We start from the raw sequence: 18,895 nt of genomic DNA on the forward strand, positions 1-18,895 counted from the left end.
CCATGATGTCACCAGACCTCTAGATCTAGTTTTTGATGAAAGATTGCATTAATGCAAATTGTATTAACTGGTATATGGAATGGTAAACGGTGATGTGATTTGGGTTTTTATCATTTTAAAAAGAATCAACAGTGTTGATAGAGAGAACCTATTTCTGCTGTTGGGTGTCTAGAACAAGTGGTAATAACCTTTTTAATCAGAACAAGAACAGTTAGAAAATTACTTCTTCATTAATAGGACGGTGAGAGTGTGACACTACTTCCCACAAAAATCAAAAGGTCCTTCACTTGCCACCTTTCATGTATCCAACAAGTGTGAGTGGTAAATTTGAAAGCAATGTAACACTATCACTCCCTAGTTCTAAGAGCGCCTCCTTCCCTACAATTCTGATCACTTGCACATCCCCAATTTCCTTCATTTCACCATTGGCATGTGCCTTCAGCTGCCAAGGCCATTAACTCTGGAATTCCTTCCTTGAGCTACTTTTGTAGTGGATGTAATGAAGTCAGCCAGGTGGACCTCATAGAATATGAGTTCTCTGGAGCTGTTAACGTGGTCCAATCAGGCAGCCCTGGCTGACATATATAAACAGGAGCGTTAGCGCTTTTGCTCACTCTGAGAGCTGGCACTAAGGAAGCCAGATCAGTGTCAAGTACTATGCATGTGTAAATTAAGGGTAACTTGATGACAGAATACTGGCCTCTGTGGAGTTATCTCAGTGGCAGTGAGAGAAAATAACTACAGTCCTGAAGAAATTTGCTTGTAACAATTGTCTTTGAATTAGGGCTAAGCATTTCTGGCATCATGCCATTATTTTGGAAGCTTGACTCATTTGATTTTGCCATCGAGGATGGAGGCCAGAGTGTGGAAGGAGTGCATTTCTTTTCTGGGCAAATGACATTTGGGTGGATGAAAAGTAATAAGTAATTCTCCTGACAGCTTCTGTACCTGCAGCTTTTTTGGTTGTTAGGGGTCTAACCTTTTCTGACGTACCAGATACTAAAACCTTTCAAGAATCGAAGAATTTAGTTAAGGAATATTACAATCCCAAGCCTCCTGTAATTCTGAGATGCTTATCAGCTTTACTCGAGAACCAGGGGAATCCATGTCAGGATTTTTGACAAGATTAAGATGACTGGCAGAGGCATGTCACTTTGGTTTAACCATTAATGAGAAGCTGAGGGATTTTGTTTGTTTGGTATGTGGGATTAATGATGCAACCATGCAAATGTGCCTACTAGGTGAAGCCCAATTGGACCTCAACAGGCACTACAACTTGTTTTATCATTAGAAAATGTGGCAAGTGGAGTATGTGAGCTACAGGGCTTGCTAATGGAAGTGGACACCCTCGCGAGTCCCAGTAAGCTTGGGAATACCACTTGACTGAAGTCAATTGCATAGCCTCATATAGGACATATCCTGAATAGAGGGACTCTAGGTCAGCCCACAGCAAAACCCGAAAACAAAGCCAAGCTTCGGCCAAATGGTGAAAACTACCTTCAGGATCCGGGCCAGCAAGCCATTGTACTTGCTTCACTATGTGGACTTGAGTCAGCAAAAGAGACCCACTAGGCCTGAATTAAGTAACAGAACCATAGATATCAAGGAGAGTGCATACCCTGGAAAGCCCACTTGCATCTGGCATGGAATAGTTAAATTGCTTAGCAACATCCGAATCAGAACCAAATGTCTGGTTAAATGGTCGCTCAGTTCTCATGAAGGTTGACACCGGTGTGGCTGTATCAATGGTTGCAGAACCAGTCTTTAACAAAATTCACTCTGGGCTTGAACTCTTAAGTTTGCATAAGACCTCAGTTAGACTGCAAACCTATACTGTGGAACCTTTATAGATTAATGGTACAACTTCGGTCCCAGTTTCTTTTGAAAAGAAGCTGGTTTAGTTACCATTCTAGAAAAAGGCTCAAACCCAAGACTGATGGGGTGAAATTGGTTGAGCAAGATTCACCTAGATAGGCTCAACATTTTTAATTAGAAAATGGGTACCTGAGTGAAGTCCTAATTAAATACCTGGAGGCTTTTCAGGAAGGTCTTGACACTATCAAAGGAGCCAAGGCCACCTTGCCTGTTGACCAGGAAGCAGTTCCACAAGCCTGTAAGGCCTGCCCAGTGCCAATTGCCTTCTGTGCAAAAGTAGAGGCAGAAACCAGGAGGCTGGAAAATGAAGGGATTATCAAACCAGCCCAGTCTGCGGAATGAGCAGCACCAATTGTGAAGTGATAATGGGAACTGCAGATGCTGGAGAATCCAAGATAATAAAATGTGAGGCTGGATGAACACAGCAGCCCCAGCAGCATCTCAGGAGCACAAAAGCTGATGTTTCGGGCCTAGACCCTTCATCAGAGAGGGGGATGGGGTGAGGGTTCTGGAATAAATAGGGAGAGAGGGGGAGGCGGACCGAAGATTGAGAGAAAAGAAGATAGGTGGAGAGGAGAGTATAGGTGGGGGAGGTAGGGAGGGGATAGGTCAGTCCAGGGAAGACGGACAGGTCAAGGAGGTGGGGTGGGGTTGGTAAGTAGGAGATGGAGGTGCGGCTTGGGGTGGGAGGAAGGGATGGGTGAGAGGAAGAACAGGTTAGGGAGGCAGAGACAGGTTGGACTGGTTTTGGGATGCAGTGGGTGGAGGGGAAGAGCTGGGCTGGTTGTGTGGTGCAGTGGGGGGAGGGGACGAACTGGGTTGGTTTTGGGATGCGGTGGGGGAAGGGGAGATTTTGAAGCTGGTGAAGTCCACATTGATACCATTGGGCTGCAGGGTTCCCAAGTGGAATATGAGTTGCTGTTCCTGCAGCCTTTGGGTGGCATCATTGTGGCAGTGCAGGAGGCCCATGATGGACATGTCATCTAGAGAATGGGAGGGGGAGTGGAAATGGTTTGCGACTGGGAGGTGCAGGTGTTTATTGCGAACCGAGTGAAGGTGTTCTGCAAACCGGTCCCCAAGCCTCCGCTTGGTTTCCCCAATGTAGAGGAAGCCACACCGGGTACAGTGGATGCAGTTTACCACATTGGCAGATGTGCAGGTGAACCTCTGCTTAATGTGGAAAGTCATCTTGGGGCCTGGGATAGGGGTGAGGGAGGAGGTGTGGGGACAAGTGTAGCATTTCCTGCGGTTGCAGAGGAAGGTGCCGGGTGTGGTGGGGTTGGAGGGCAGTGTGGAGCGAACAAGGGAGTCACGGAGAGAGTGGTCTCTCTGGAAAGCAGACAGGGGTGGGGATGGAAAAATGTCTTGGGTGGTGGGGTCGGATTGTAGATGGCGGAAGTGTCGGAGGATGATGTGTTGTATCTGGAGGTTGGTGGGGTGGTGTGTGAGAACGAGGGGGATCCTCTTTGGGCGGTTGTGGCGGGGGCGGGGTGTGAGGGATGTGTTGCGGGAAATGCGGGAGACGCGGTCAAGGGCGTTCTCGACCACTGTGGGGGGAAAGTTGCGGTCCTTGAAGAACTTGGACATCTGGGTTGTGCGGGAGTGGAATGTCTTATCGTGGGAGCAGATGCGGCGGAGGAATTGGGAATAGGGGATGGAATTTTTGCAGGAGGGTGGGTGGGAGGAGGTGTATTCTAGGTAGCTGTGGGAGTCGGTGGGCTTGAAATGGACATCAGTTACAAGCTGGTTGCCTGAGATGGAGACTGAGAGATCTAGGAAGGTGAGGGATGTGCTGGAGATGGCCCAGGTGAACTGAAGGTTGGGGTGGAGGGTGTTGGTGAAGTGGATGAACTGTTCGAGCTCCTCTGGGGAGCAAGAGGCGGCGCCGATACAGTCATCAATGTACCGGAGGAAGAGGTGGGGTTTGGGGCCTGTGTAGGTGCGGAAGAGGGACTGTTCCACGTAACCTACAAAGAGGCAGGCATAGCTGGGGCCCATGCGGGTGCCCATGGCCACCCCCTTAGTCTGTAGGAAGTGGGAGGAATCAAAAGAGAAGTTGTTGAGGGTGAGGACGAGTTCGGCTAGGCGGATGAGGGTGAGGGTGGAGGGGGACTGGTCGGGCCTGCGGGACAGGAAGAAGCGGTGGGCCTTGAGGCCATCTGCATGCGGAATGCAGGTGTATAGGGACTGGACGTCCATGGTGAAAATGAGGTGTTGGGGGCCAGGGAATTGGAAGTCCTGGAGGAGGTGGAGGGCGTGGGTGGTGTCACGGACGTAGGTAGGGAGTTCCTGTACCAAAGGGGAGAAAATGGAGTCCAGATAGGTGGAGATGACTTCGGTGGGGCAGGAGCAGGCTGGCAATTGTGAAGCCTGGCAAGTCCCTGTACGGGGATTTTAAATAACGGTAAATCATTTTTGGCAGCTGGATAAATAATCAATCCCTTGCAAAGAGGTATTGTATACAAAGCTGGCAGGGGGGTGCTGTCCTTCACAAAGTTGGACATGAGCTATGCATAACTACATTGGCAGTTAGATGAGGACTCCCAGAAGTATACTGCAATTAATACCCATTGGGGTTTGTCTCAGTATGTGAGTATGCCATTTGGGGTATCATCAGCCTGTGCCATTTTTGAGCAGATGATGGAGAACAATTGCAAGGTCTACTCCAGGTTACCATTTATCTGGATGATTTGCTAATAACAGGGAAGATCAATAAGTAGCACTTTTGGAGAACTTGGACATAGTCCTTAGACATTTCTCCCAGCTGGGTACATGCCTTCAAAGGGAAAAACGTGTAATCAAAGTGATCTACTTGGGCTACAGAGTCGACAAGATTGGGTCACACTCATTGGAAGATAGTGAGGGCAATCAAAGGTATCCCAGCTCCCACATCTGGACTGGAGTTCAGGTTTTTCCTTAGATTGGTGAATTATTACAGAAAGTTCATATGTAACGTGGCTTCCATCCTGGCACTCTTACTTCTGCTTTTGAAAAAGGGTCAGCCTTGGAAATTGTCTTGTGGCCAAGATGTAGCCTTTAGGGAAGTGAAGAAGCAGCCATCATCATCTAAGGTGTTGGCACACTACGATCCCAAGCAAGATCTGGTGTGACATGTGGTGTCTCCCCGTATGGTATCGGGGTAGTGTTGGCTCACTGATGGCCCAGTGGAGAGGAATGCTCAAAAGCATGTGGATCTAGGAGTTTGGCTAATGCAGAACTCAAATGTGTCTGTGTAGAAAAGGAAGGTTTGGTGGCCATCTTGGGTATGAGAAAGTTCCACCAATACCTTTTACTGACATAATTTTGTGATCGTAACAGACCATAAAGCCCTGCTAGGCCTATTCAAAAAGGACAAGGCTGTACTGCCCATTGCTTCAAGTTGAATTCAGCGGTGGGCTGTTTTTTATCTAATTGTGTACAACTACAAGTCGGAACACTGTCCGAGAGGCCAAGTCGCAAATGCAGATGCCTTGAGCCACCTCCTGCTTGTGGATACACCACTGTGGTGCTGCCACTAGAAGATTCCATTCTGGTTTTAAACTTTCTGGACACCCTTACACTCAGCAGTGACTGGATCAGACTGTAGATGCAAACATATCCAGTCCTGGCAAAACTAAAACAGCTGTTGGTACTGGGAGAAACAAAGGGGCCATCACAACCCGGACTGAAACCTTTCCGGACCCAACGAGACCAGATCACAGCAGAAGATGGCATTTTATTATGGGTATCAAGATTGACTGTCCCAAGCAAAGGTCACTGACACATACTACCTGAACTTTACCAGGGTCATCCAGGTGTGTCTAAAATGAAGGTGCTGTAGAGAAGTAATGCCTGATAGCCAGGATTGGAGCAGACATAGTCACATTGGTGGGGTAGTATCCAGAGTGCCAACAAGGATGAAAATTACCACCGGCAGCTCTCCCACATTCGTGGGAATGGCCAGGTAAACACTGAACTCGGTTACATGTCAACTATGCCACCCCTTTCATGGGCTCAACATTCTTAGTCATTGTGGATGCCCACTAAAAATGATTGGATGTGCATGGAATTCATTTGTCAAACATGGGGATGACAACAGAAAAGCTGCAAGTATCTTTTGCAATACACGGGTTTCCAGAAATGTTGGTCACAGACAATGGGCCACCATTTACTAGTAGGGAATTTGAGTTTTTCCAAAAGTTAAATGGCATTCGGCATATAAGGATAGTTCCATATCATCCAGAGTCCATGGTGTGGCAGAAAGTGCAGTCTGAACTTTGAAGGCAGTCTTAAAGAAATGGTCTAAAGCGTCAGTCAACACCAAACTGTTTGAGTTCTGGTTTGATTATAGGATCACCCCTCATACAACAGGATAAATCTGATCTTCCGTACCTGGGGGGTGGGTGAAATGGTAACAGAAATGCCAATGCAGGACACACACCTCTGCTAAGCAAGAGGGACAGTTTACTTCAGCAGATGAAGTTTGGTGCTGAAACCAGGGAAGCGACCCTGCATGGCTAAGAGATATGGTTGAAGCAAGGTCACATCCTGTGACATACAAAGTTTGGATAGGTGAGGCAGTCCTGGACAAGGACGTGGAACACATTAAAGCTGCAAACTCTCAAAGGCAGCAGGAGCAAGACATACACGGCTCCTCAGAACAGCCAGAAAGTCTATTGGAACTCATGGTACAAACCTCAGCATCCGAGATGGACATGTGGAAGTTGTAGCCTCGACACCTTTACTGCCTGAAGAAGAGAACATATTTCTTCCAAGATGCTGTGTGCACAAGAAGTGGGCTACAGTCCAGTATGTGCCTCCCATGCCTCAGGCTGAGTCAGAGAAACTGAGCCCTGTGTGAAAATGCTAACTCTTTTATCCTTTAAACATTCCTTAAAACCTATCTATTTGACCAAGCTCATGGTAACCTCTTCTATATCTCCTTTTGTGATGCAAATAGCTGTCAAATTTTGTTCGAAATTAGCGGTGGAGTGATAGTGAAGAAAGTTACCTTAGTGCACAACAGGATCTTGATCAAATGGGCCAATGAACTGAGCAGTGGCAGGCAATATTTTCATTTAGATAAATTGTGATATGCTGCATTTTAGAAAGGGAAATCAGGGCATAACTTATACTCCTGGGGAGTGTTGCTGAACAAAGACACCTTAAAACTGGAGTTGCAGGTAGATAGGATAGTGGAGAAGGTGTTTGGTATGCTTGCCGTTATTGGTCAGTGCATTTGTTATAGGAGTTGTGAGGTCATGTTGTGACTGTATAGGACATTGGTGGAGCATGCATTTCTGGCCTCTGCTATAGGAAGGATGGTTGTGCAACTTGAAAGGGTTCAGAAAAGATTTACAAAGATGTTGCCAGGGTTGGAGGCTTTGAGCCATAGGCAGAGGCTGAATAGGCTGGGGATATTTTCCCCTGGAGCTTCGGAGGCTGAGGGGTGACCTTATAGAAGTTTATAAGATCACGAGGGGCATGGATAGGGTGAATAACCAAGGTCTTTTCCCTGAAGTAGGAGAGTCCAAAATTAGAGGGCATCGATTTAAGGTGAGAGGGGAAAAATTTAAAAGGGATCTAAGGGGCAATGTTTTCACACAGATTTGTGGTGCGTTTATGGAATGAGCTGCCAGAGGAAGTGGCAGAGGCTGGTACAGTTACAGCGTTTAAAAGGCATCTGAATGAGTATATGATTAGGAAGGGATTAGAGGATATGAGCCACATGCAAATACTTGGGGACAAGTAGTTCAGGAATACCTGTTCCACCCCACCCCAACTTGGACGTATACTGGAAACAAAAGCAGAAATTGCTGGAAAACTCAGCAGGTTTGGCAACTTCTGTGCAGAAAAAGCAAAGTTAATGTTTCAGTTTCAGAACTGTTCTGAATGTTCTGAAGAAGGGTCACTGGACCCAAAACATTAATTCTGCTTTGTGTCTCCAGACACTGCCAGATATGCTGAGTTTTTCAGAAATTTCTGTTTTTGTTTCTGATTTCCAGCATCCATAGTTTTATGGTTTTGTTTAGATGTTTATTTGCTGTTTCCATCATTGATTTGTGTCAAACATCTGGAGTTTGCTATTTTGTGAACCATGCTGTGGAATCTTATATTAATTTGAGAGACCTGACATTTCGGTTCAATACATTATTTGATAAGCAACAACAATGCATTGTTCCCTCAGCAGTACACTAAAGTTTCAACCTAGACTTTGCATTCAGAGTGAGACTTGAACCTATCTGTCTGCTTCAGAGGCAAGACTGCAACTGACTGACCTACAGCTGACACTACATTATGAGATCAACTTCACTGAACCTGCTGCAATGGTTCAAAATGGCTCACTTTCAGCAAAGATAGGTTTTAAAGACCAACCTTTCCCGCAATGTTTATATTCTGAAGAATGAATAAATATTGATAATTGGAAAGGATCTGGGATCCTCTGAATTTGCATTAATCTTGTGGACTAGCGATGGAGAAACAGAAGGAAGACAGACTGTGGAATGGAAGAGAGACTGCGAAGAGAATGAGAGAAATTAAATGAATGACTAAAAGAGAAGAGAAGCTTTGGGAAAGAGGACAGGCTAAGAGGATGAGATGCTATGAGGTGAGTTAAAGAGAAACTAAGACTGAGGAGAGGTTGAGAGGGCGAGAGGCAGAGAGGGAGTTATTGAGGGGCGGGGTGAGGACATTATTTTGTTAAGGCTCTCGACAGTTTTAGTCTGTGATACTTAGCTCCTGATTAATAATCTGTATTCTCTGATTTATGTAAACACGTGATCCTGGCTGGAAGGAGCCCTTTACTGTCTTGTCACTGAGGTACAAAGGAAAGACAAAGGAATATTAGATGATGCTTGCTCCATGAACTGGAATATTATAATCAGGCACTCTGACTGCTGACTGTGAGTGTTGTCTGTCTGACGTGTTTAATCACACTCATTCCTGCAGTGGTAATTTTGCTGCAATTAAAGATTTGAATTTGAATAGCAATGGAGGGTTACAATGAGTAAGCAATCAGTGAGAATCAAAGCTGGGAGGAGCATGTTAATGAGCAGTGAGAACTGATACAGAAAGGCAGGTTCATGTTTAACAGGGGAAAGATTGAGCTGAGCTGGAGAGAAAGAACAGACCTGAGGAGGAGATTGTGCATGCAGTGTGTCTAGCTTCTGGTTGTGCTAATAAGGTTCTGTACAAACCCCTCACTCTGCACCATCCTGATACCCTTCACAAGATTGAGAGTGGAATCTAATCAGCAGGTTCGTGAAGGGCGCAGTGCCACTGTAACATTAAAAGGAAAATTAGATGAATACATGATAAACAAAGAATATTAGATATTAGTGCACAGGAACAGGCCCTTCGGCCCACCAAGATTGTGTATTTCTAAACTAAAAACCTTTTGCCTCTGTGCAGTCTGTATCCCTCTATTCCCTGCCTATTCATATATCTGTCAAGCTAAGTCTTAAATGTTACTGTTGTATTTGCCTCCATCACCTCTGGCAGTACATTCCAGCAGGTACTTACCATCCTCTGTGTGAAAACGTGCCTCTCACATCTCATTTAAACTTACCCATTTTATTTTAAACCTGTGTCCCCCAGCCATTGACACTTTTACCATGAAAAAGACTCCAATTATCCATTCTATCCATGCCTATCATAATTTTGTAAATTTCAGTCAGGTCTCCCCTCATCCTTCAATGTTCAAGTGAAAGTAAACAAAATTGTCCAATGACTCCTCACAGCTAATACCCTCCAAGCCAGACTACATCCTGGCCAACTGTTTCTGTACCCTTTCCAAACCCTCTACATCTTTCTTGTAGTTTGTGACCAGAACTGTACACAATATTCCAAATATGGCCTAACTAAAAGTTCAATACAGCTGATGGGTAACGGGACAGGGAAAGTATTAATACGATTAAACAGAAGGGACAACAGCAGCTTGGGATAAATGGGTTGTTTTAGTTCTATATTCTGTGTGGCAACATTGGCTCCATCTCTGGGATGGAGGGGTTTGACTGGGAGTTGGGATGTTCCATCACCTTTGCCCCACAGTCAGTAAACTGTCAGTGCGATAAGACTAGCAATAAATTGAAAAGCACATAAAAGCTACGGAAGCCAACTAGACTTCCAAGCATACCTATCAAGCCAGATTCCATTGGGTAAAAGAAAGATACATTTTCCACTGGTGGTATGAGCCCTGTGGAGACTGAAAGAAAGGAATCTCCATGATGCCAAATGGAAATTTACAAAAAATATTGTTTTTTAAAACTTTGACTGCAACAAACCAAAATGAATATACTTCAAACATTAATTAAAATAAAAAGATATTTCAAATAAAAATGTCAATTTCACTTGAAATAGCTGATGCAACAAAGATATGCTTTAGCAAACACAGAAATTGCTGGGATAACTCAGCAGGTTTGGCAGCAGCTGTGGAGAGAAAACAGATTTAACATTTAGCATCAAGTGACCCTTCTTCAGAACATTTTATGTCACTGGACCCAAAATGTTAACTCTGCTTTCTGTCCACAGATGCTGCCAGACCTGCTGAGTTTCCCCAGCAATTTCTGTGTTTTTCTGATTTCGAGCTTCTGCAATTTTTTTTTGTTTAAAGATACGTTGTCTGGTTATAAACCACATTCTTTCCTTCACAAATGTGGCACAAAGTGTTGTCTCACAGTCTTTCTAATGTAGCTTCCATTATGTAGAATAGAATCTTTCATTTCCCACTCAAATGTTTTGCCTTGTGTTGCATTCACCAACAGCCATATTCTATCTGAATACAGTTAACACCAGCAAGGAGCACATCTACAGACTCTCTATTTCAGGTCACAAAAGACCTGATGCACATAATTCCCAGAGAATCCCTTCCCAAATCCATTTAAACAGTTTAGCTGGCTCTGGAAACACTGAAAAAATAGTAGTGAGACTTATCCAATCCAGAATCCCTTGCTCTTAGTGCCTTCAGGTTTCTATCCTTTCCAAATGTTTAACACACAGTTAATATGTATGCTGTATTCTCTGAGATCTTCCTCAAAGCTGTGATCTGTTATGAATTGCTAATTTTATTTTGAACTACTAGTTCTGTCCTTAATTCTGACACACACAGATAGCTTGAAACCTGTCACCGTTGCAGTTAGCATTCTATTTACCCTTTGCTTCTAAGCTTTTCATTCCTATGATAGCCTTAGGTTCCATGGGCATTTCTTGGTGCTAAGATACCTGCTAAGAAAACAACTTGCATTTTTTTTTGCAGAATAAATCTCAGTTTCACTTTGGGCTTAAAGGAGACAATATATGCAAACAAATGTACACTATTCCTAAAGCAAATGGGTCATCACAGTGAGAAATCCATAATAAGAGGATATAACCTTTAAAATTAGGGCCAAATTCATGTTACAAAATAATATTCATTTTAAGAGTGTGGAAAATTTGGAACTTTCTGTCTTAAAGGCTTTGGATGTTAAGGTTCATTTGGGCTTTGAAGGTGGAGTTTTTTTGTTGTTTGTGAAAATATTAAGAGGATTGGAACACTTGGCTAAACTGAGGTTGGGTACAGAAACAGCCTTGCGCCATTAAAGAATGGAACTGGCTCAAGGGTCTCAATGATTTTGTTTTCTGGTTCTGATACTTTATCTTTTTAATTGTCTGTACCTGTGTTCCGTAAAACTTCATGTCAAAGCAGGTCCCAATAATTTGCATCAAGTCTTGGGAAATCAGCATTTGCTGAAATAATTACTTCATAATTATTTTCTAAACTTTAATTTGATTTATGAATGTTGACACCAGTCAGAGCCAGGGATTAATGATGTTATGTCAGAGTTTGTTTGTTTAAATTATTAAACAATAGCAGGGTCCTCGGTGGCCAAAGGCTGGTCATTGTTTTCTAGGGAAAGGGCCAGAAACTATTTACATCTCAAATGTAAATGTGGTGTCCTGTTAAAGTGTTGGACTGATTTAAGGTAGAAAGGGTTGTCTTAGTTCAGTCATCAGCAATAGTCACTCTAGTGAAAGTCTCTCAGTATGGTTATCATTGCTTTTGGTAGTGACCCTCTCCCTTTGTTGCAACCATTTTTCTCTTCAGAGTGACGACTTCTTGAATGTATAATGATCATATCTCACTGTAGCAATCAATTCTCTCTCTCTCTCTCTCTATCTCTCTCTATCTCTCGCTCTCTCTCTCTCCCTCTCCCTCTCTCTGTGTCTCTGACCATCTCCTGCTTTGAATTGGATTGTTTGAGTGATAAAGATGGTGGCGGTCTCAGCACCCTGGTGGGGAAGCAAGTGGGAAATTTGTCTATTATCCTCCAGGGAATTTGAAAATCACCCACTTGCAACCAATTTAAATGTAACTTGTAAGGGTTTAATACAGAGATAATAGGAACTGCAGATGCTGGACAATCCAAGATAATAAAATGTGAGGCTGGATGAACACAGCAGGCCAAGCAGCATCTCGGGAGCACAAAAGCTGACGTTTCGGGCCTAGACCCTTCATCAGAGAGGGGGATGGGGAGAGGGTACTAGAATAAATAGGGAGAGAGGAGGAGGCGGACCGAAGATGGAGAGAAAAGAAGATAGGTGGAGAGAGTGTAGGTGGGGAGGTAGGGAGGGGATAGGTCAGTCCAGGGAAGACGGACAGGTCAAGGAGGTGGGATGAGGTTAGTAGGTAGATGGGGGTGCGGCTTGGGGTGGGAGGAAGGGATGGGTGAGAGGAAGAACAGGTTAGGGAGGCAGAGACAGGTTGGACTGGTTTTGGGATGCAGTGGGTGGAGGGGAAGAGCTGGGCTGGTTGTGTGGTGCAGTGGGGGGAGGGGACGAACTGAGCTGGTTTAGGGATGCAGTTGGGGAAGGGGAGATTTTGAAACTGGTGAAGTCCACATTGATACCATTAGGCTGCAGGGTTCCCAGGCGGAATATGAGTTGCTGTTCCTGCAACCTTCGGGTGGCATCATTGTGGCACTGGCACCACACAACCAGCCCAGCTCTTCCCCTCCACTCACTGCATCCCAAAACCAGTCCAACCTGTCTCTGCCTCCCTAACCTGTTCTTCCTCTCACCCATCCCTTCCTCCCACCCCAAGCCGCACCCCCATCTACCTACTAACCTCATCCCACCTTCTTGACCTGTCCGTCTTCCCTGGACTGACCTATCCCCTCCCTACCTCCCCACCTATACTCTGTCCACCTATCTTCTTTACTCTCCATCTTCGGTCCACCTCCCCCTCTCTCCCTATTTATTCCAGAAACCTCACCCCATCCCCCTCTCTGATGAAGGGTCTAGGCCCGAAACGTCAGCTTTTGTGCTCCTGAGATGCTGCTTGGCCTGCTGTGTTCATCCAGCCTCACATTTTATTATCTAGGGTTTAATACAGCCTCCCTTAGTAAATTAAACTACCAGGAATGCCTTCAGGCCACTTTTTGACTGCTGGCAAAATAAATGTGGCTAACCTGACCCACTTTGAGAACACTTTTGACTTGCAGATGAACGAGTCACAGGAATTGCAGTGGATGGTTGCAGAATCTGAGGTAGAAAGTGACTAAACTTGAAGGGTTGGTCTCAAATATTAAACAGCAGCATACAGCCACGGGTCAGAGGGCCCAATCATGGAAGTGGCGTTACATATCTGAGATCCTAAGGGAAGAGCACTGCAGAAGTTGTCTTGAAAGAAATAGACAGTGCATTACACCATGGAAATCATTCACCTTGTACTCCTTCTTATCTGACAACTGCAGAGGATCAGCACTTCGCAGGAACCGGTGTAGGCACCCCAGAAGCTGTTACACAGGAAACATACCAGAAAGCCAGGCAACAATGGAAAGACAGGTGCGAGTCCCAACACATTTAAGAGTTTGCGGGACCGAGTTCAAGAGGAGGCCAGGGAACGGGAGGGAGAGTTGAAATTGTTCGTGACTGGAAAGTGTTGTTGTTGTTTGTCGCAAACAGACTGCAGGCGCTCTACAAAGCGGACTCCGAGCCTCTGCTTGGTCTCACCGATGTAGAAGAGGCCACATCGAGACCAGCAGATGCAATAGACCACATTGACGGATGTGCAGGTGAACCTCTGTCTGATGTGAAAGGTTTGTTTGGTGTCTTGGATGGAGCTGAGTGGGAGGTCTAGCACTTCCGGCAGTTCCAGGGAAAGGTGCCGGGGTGATGGGGCTGGTGTGGAGTATGGAGTGGATGAGGAAGTTGCGGAGTGAGCGGTCCCTATGAAAGGCAGATAGGGGTGGAGGGGGAAATATATCTTTGTTGTGGAGTTGGATTGCGGGTCCCAGGTGTGGCAGAGAATGATATGTTGAATCCGGAGATTAGCAGGGTGATATTTGAGGACAAGGGGAATTCTGTCTTTTGTGGGGACGGAATGTGAGGGCAGAGGTGTGGGAAATGCAAGAGATGCGGTTGAGAGCATTATCGACTAATGAAGTGGGGGGATGTTGCGGCCCTTGAAATAAGAGGACATCTGGGATGTTCGGGAGTGGAATACCCCATTTTACTATCTCTTGAGAATAGCCAGTGATATGTTATTTTTATGTTCACTCATGAGAAATGGGCATCACTGGCTCAGTCAGCATTCATTGCCTGTCCATAGCTGCCCTCGGGAAAGTGGTGGTGAGCTGCAGTCCATGTGCTGTAGCTGGATACACAATACTGTTAGGCAGGGAATTTCGGGATTTTGACCAGGCAATAATGAAGGAACAGCAATATTTCAGAGTCAGGATGGTGGGGTGGCTTGGAGATGAACATGCTGGTAATAGTGTTCCCATGTGTCTGCTGCCCTGGTCCTTCTGAAAGGTAGTGGTCATGGGTTTCGAAGGTCCTGTCAAAGGATCTTTGGCGAATTCCTGCAGTGCATCTTGTAGATAGTAACACTGTGTACTACTGAGTGTCTGTGGTGGAATGACTGGATATTTGTCCAGGAGCATGCTATTTATCACGATCATGGCTGATGGTCCAATTCAATAGCCTAGTCCTGCTTTTTCCCCATAACCTTTGATCTCATTCTCCCCAAGTGCTATATTTAGTCACCTCTAGAGGAGTTTCAATGTTTTGGCATCAACTACTTCTTTACAGCAATGAATTCCACAGGCACACCACTCTTTGGTTGAAGAAATGTCTCCTCATCTCTGTCCTAAATGGTCTACCTTGATTCCTCAGACTGTGCCCTCTGGTTCTGGACACACCCACTATTGGGAACATCCTCCCTGCATCTGGTCTGTCTAGTCCTATTAAAATTTTATAAGTCTCTGAGACCCCCCCCACTCCCCAATTCGTCTGAACTCCAGCAAAAACAATTGTAACCTAGTCAATGCCTCCTTATACGTCAGTCCCGCCATCCCTAGAATCAGCCTGGTATCTGGAGGAAGCTGAAATGGATCATCCATCTGCACTTCTGACTGATGGTTGTTGGAAGAGCTTCAGCTTTTTCTTTTGCACTGATATACTGGAATCTCGCATTGCTGAAGGTGATATATTTGTGGAGCTTTCCCCTCCAGTTAGTTGTTTGATTGCCCACCACCATTCACGATTCGATGTAATAGGACTGCAGAGCTTAGATCTGATCCATTATTTAGGGGATCGCTTAGCTCTGTCTATCACTTTCTGCTTACGCTGTCTGGCATGCAAGTAGTCCTGTTTGGTAGCTTCACCAGATTGACACCTCATAGTGCTGCTCGTGGCATGCCCTCCTGCAGTTTTCATTGAACCAGGGTTGACCCTGTGACCTTATTGGTATTGTTAGAGTGGGAGATATGCGGAGCCATGAGGTTGCAGGTTCTGCTGGAGTAGGATTTTGCTGCTACTGACAGCCTACAGCAGCTCATGGATGTCCAGAATTGAGTTGCTAGATCTGTCCAAAGTTTGTCCCATTTAGCAAGGCGATATGATGATGGCGATAACATGACATGATGGAAGGTATTATCAGTATGAAGGCAGGATTTCATCTCCAAAAGCTGGTGTAGTGGTTACTGTTACTAATACTATCATGGGTCGATGCATCTGCAGCAGGCAGATTGGTGAGGATGAGGTCAAGTATGTTTTTCCCTTTTATTGGTTCCCGGATCACCCAGTGTAGCAGCAATGTATTTTGGGACTCACCCAGCTCAATCAATTGTGCTGCTGCTGTGCCACCCTTGGTGGTGGACACTGAAATTCCCTACCCAGTGTACATTCTGCACTGTTGCCACCCACAGTGCTTCCTCCAAGTGTTGTTCAACATGGAGGAGCACAAGTCCTCAGCTGGGGGAAGGACAGTACAAGGGAATCAGTTGGAGGTTCCCTTTTCTACGTTTGACTGGATGCTGTGAGATTTCATGATGTCTGGAGTCAGTATTGAGGAATCCCAGGAAAATTCAATTCCAACTGTATACTGCTATGCTGCCACCGGTACTAGGCCCATCCAGTCATGGGACAGGACATACCCACGAACATTGATGGTGATGTTTGTGACATTCTGTCTGTAATGTGTGAATCTATGACTGTCAGGCTGTTGCTTGACTATTCTGTGAGACAGCTCTCCCAATTTTGGCACTAGACCCCAGAAGGAGGACTTTGCAAGATCAACAGGGATTTCTCGCCAATGTTGTTTCCAGTGCCTAGGGTGGTGCCAGATGATCTGTTGATTTCATTTTTCTTGAAAAAATAATCAGATTTGATGAAATACTTGTATTGGAAATGATACCCGAGACATTCTGAAGGGAACTAGGTAAACCAGATGCGCCAGAAGAGTTAGAACTTGTGTGCATGAATATACGTTCTATTGATTTTGTGCTTGATAAAGCAGCAAATGTTACTTTCCCATCAGACAAATTATAATGGCTGAAGAAGCAGAAGTTATGGTCTTTAAACGTAAGATTACATGGCACAGGTGGATTAGCTGTTGGTCTGAAACATAGGAATGTTATGAATTACATCAAAGGGTTTGAGGAAATCAATAACCTCCCAGAGAATAATTGGTCCTGAAGCAAGCAGCTATCCAAATACTGATCGATGAACAAATCATTATTGACCAACCAGTTTAAAGACTTAACTGGGTTGCCCAAACTCACAATTAAACTCAAAAAGAAGAAAGATTCAAATAACAAAGTGTGGAGCTGGATGAACACAGCAGGACAAGCAGCATCTTAGGAGCACTATCTTCTCCTCTATCCATCTTCGATCTGCCTCCCCCTCTCTCCCTATTTATTTCAGAACCCTCTCCCCATCCCCCTTTTCTGATGAAGGGTCCAGGCCCGAAAAGCTTTTGTGCTCCTAAGATGCTGCTTGGCCTGCTGTGTTCATCCAGCACCACACTTTGTTACTCGGATTCTCCAGCATCTGCAGCTCCCATTATCTCTGATACAAAGATTCAGATAAGATTGTTTATGTTTGTACAAGATATCTATTTAACATTTTCAAGACAGACAAAGTCACAGACTTCACAGGAAGTGATTGAAATATTAAATCTTTTGTCTTCTCAAAGAAAACAGTCAATGTTAGTGACAGAGATGGTGCTGAGTGAACAGCAAACTTTCAGTGACATGAAAGAGTGTGAAAAGGTTTTCTTCACCAGTCAAACACCATGCGTGACTAAAGATGTCCAGCCTTCAGTTAAATAGGACAGGCTGCATATGATTCAGTGGGAGCCAAAGCAACATTCACAGATCCATGACATAGTCAAGATGAAAAAGCTGCCTGGTCTAAACACCCAAGATACTACAAAAAGGACAGCATCTGTTGCAGTAGAAAACATATTGCCTGGTATAGAAATCTAGGATACTTCAATAAAGAAAGTATTTGTTTCAACAGAACAGCTGTCTTCCATGACGGAAGGTCACAAGATTAAAAATCCCCTAGAAGACGCATTGGGAGAATTATGTGATTTAGCAGCGTAATGCTCTTCTGCAAGGGGAATTTGGAAAACTAAAGAGCCAACTACAAAGTTTACAAGGGATGGCATCCTCCAAGATATCCAAGAAATAAAATATCTTCCACCAGAGAAATAATATATAGATCAGAACCACGGTTAATGATCCTCAAGTGAAAAATGTACCATTCTTCCAAGTGTGAAGAGTGTGTTGTTAGAAAAGTGTGAAATGCCTAAATCATTTGCAATTATGAAGTCAGAGGCTTGGGAGATGGAATAGTAGTAAATGCAATGTATGATTGTATAATTACTTAACTGTAGAGAAGAGGCTTGGATGTGATGTTGTATAGATAATGGCGCTGAAGGGGCTAATGTACATGTTTCAATAGCTCCAATAATTCTATTAATGTTACACAACTGTGGATAGAGACAAGGGGTTTTATTCTAGCTTTTGGAGAAAGAAGATGTATCTCTACCAACTCCCTAAGGTCTTAGTAAATCATGCCTCACCAAACATAGTTGTATTTATTGCTATAATGCAATAAAAAATCTTATGCAAAGAAATAGTGCCTCTTCTGTGGATACTTTGTGATAGTGTATCTTCTACTACTAATCACAAAGCAAAGATTGGTGGCAGCAAACAATCCTTGCTCAGTTCTACCTCTCGGTAGACGTCGCAAATATCACAAGGTACCAGGAATGGTTATCTGGGAAAATACCACAATGGTAATCTCTTCTTTCGTAATAACTATCTTTTTGACCAAATGGTGTAAAATACTGCTGTCTGCTGTACTAATAGGTGCTGCTGCTGTGTGACACTATGGCTATTGACAATGCTGCCCTAATTCATATGATTCAGAGTAAGTTGGGAGAGGCAGTCAGGGACATAGAGAGGCTTCGTTAGAGTTTGGGAGGATTAGGTCAGAGGAGATGCCTGCAAAACATAACGAATAGACTAGTTAAAAAGAAGTGGACAGCTCCATTCTTGTAATTCCGTATCCCCTTTCTAACAACCAACATAACTGCACTGAAAACATGAAAAGTATCAGAATCAAACACTTGCACTTGGGAAGAGATAGAGAGTGGCCTGGACACAGAAGCCAGGGCAGAACTGCCAAAAACAAATTTAGCGCGAAAATAACACGTGACAGACTCAACAAATTTAGAAACCTGTTAAATGTCTTAAAAGACACAATGTTCATA

At 44.5% G+C, this 18,895-nt stretch overlaps 1 protein-coding gene across 1 annotated transcript in view; it reads left to right on the forward strand.

The window, feature by feature from the left end:
* LOC125462131 (trinucleotide repeat-containing gene 6A protein-like) overlaps positions 1-18,895 on the forward strand; it is a 231,933-nt gene that overhangs the window by 11,115 nt on the left and 201,923 nt on the right. The window lies entirely within an intron of this gene.

Source organism: Stegostoma tigrinum, chromosome 23 (assembly GCF_030684315.1).
Source record: "Stegostoma tigrinum isolate sSteTig4 chromosome 23, sSteTig4.hap1, whole genome shotgun sequence".
Lineage (NCBI taxonomy): Eukaryota > Metazoa > Chordata > Chondrichthyes > Orectolobiformes > Stegostomatidae > Stegostoma > Stegostoma tigrinum.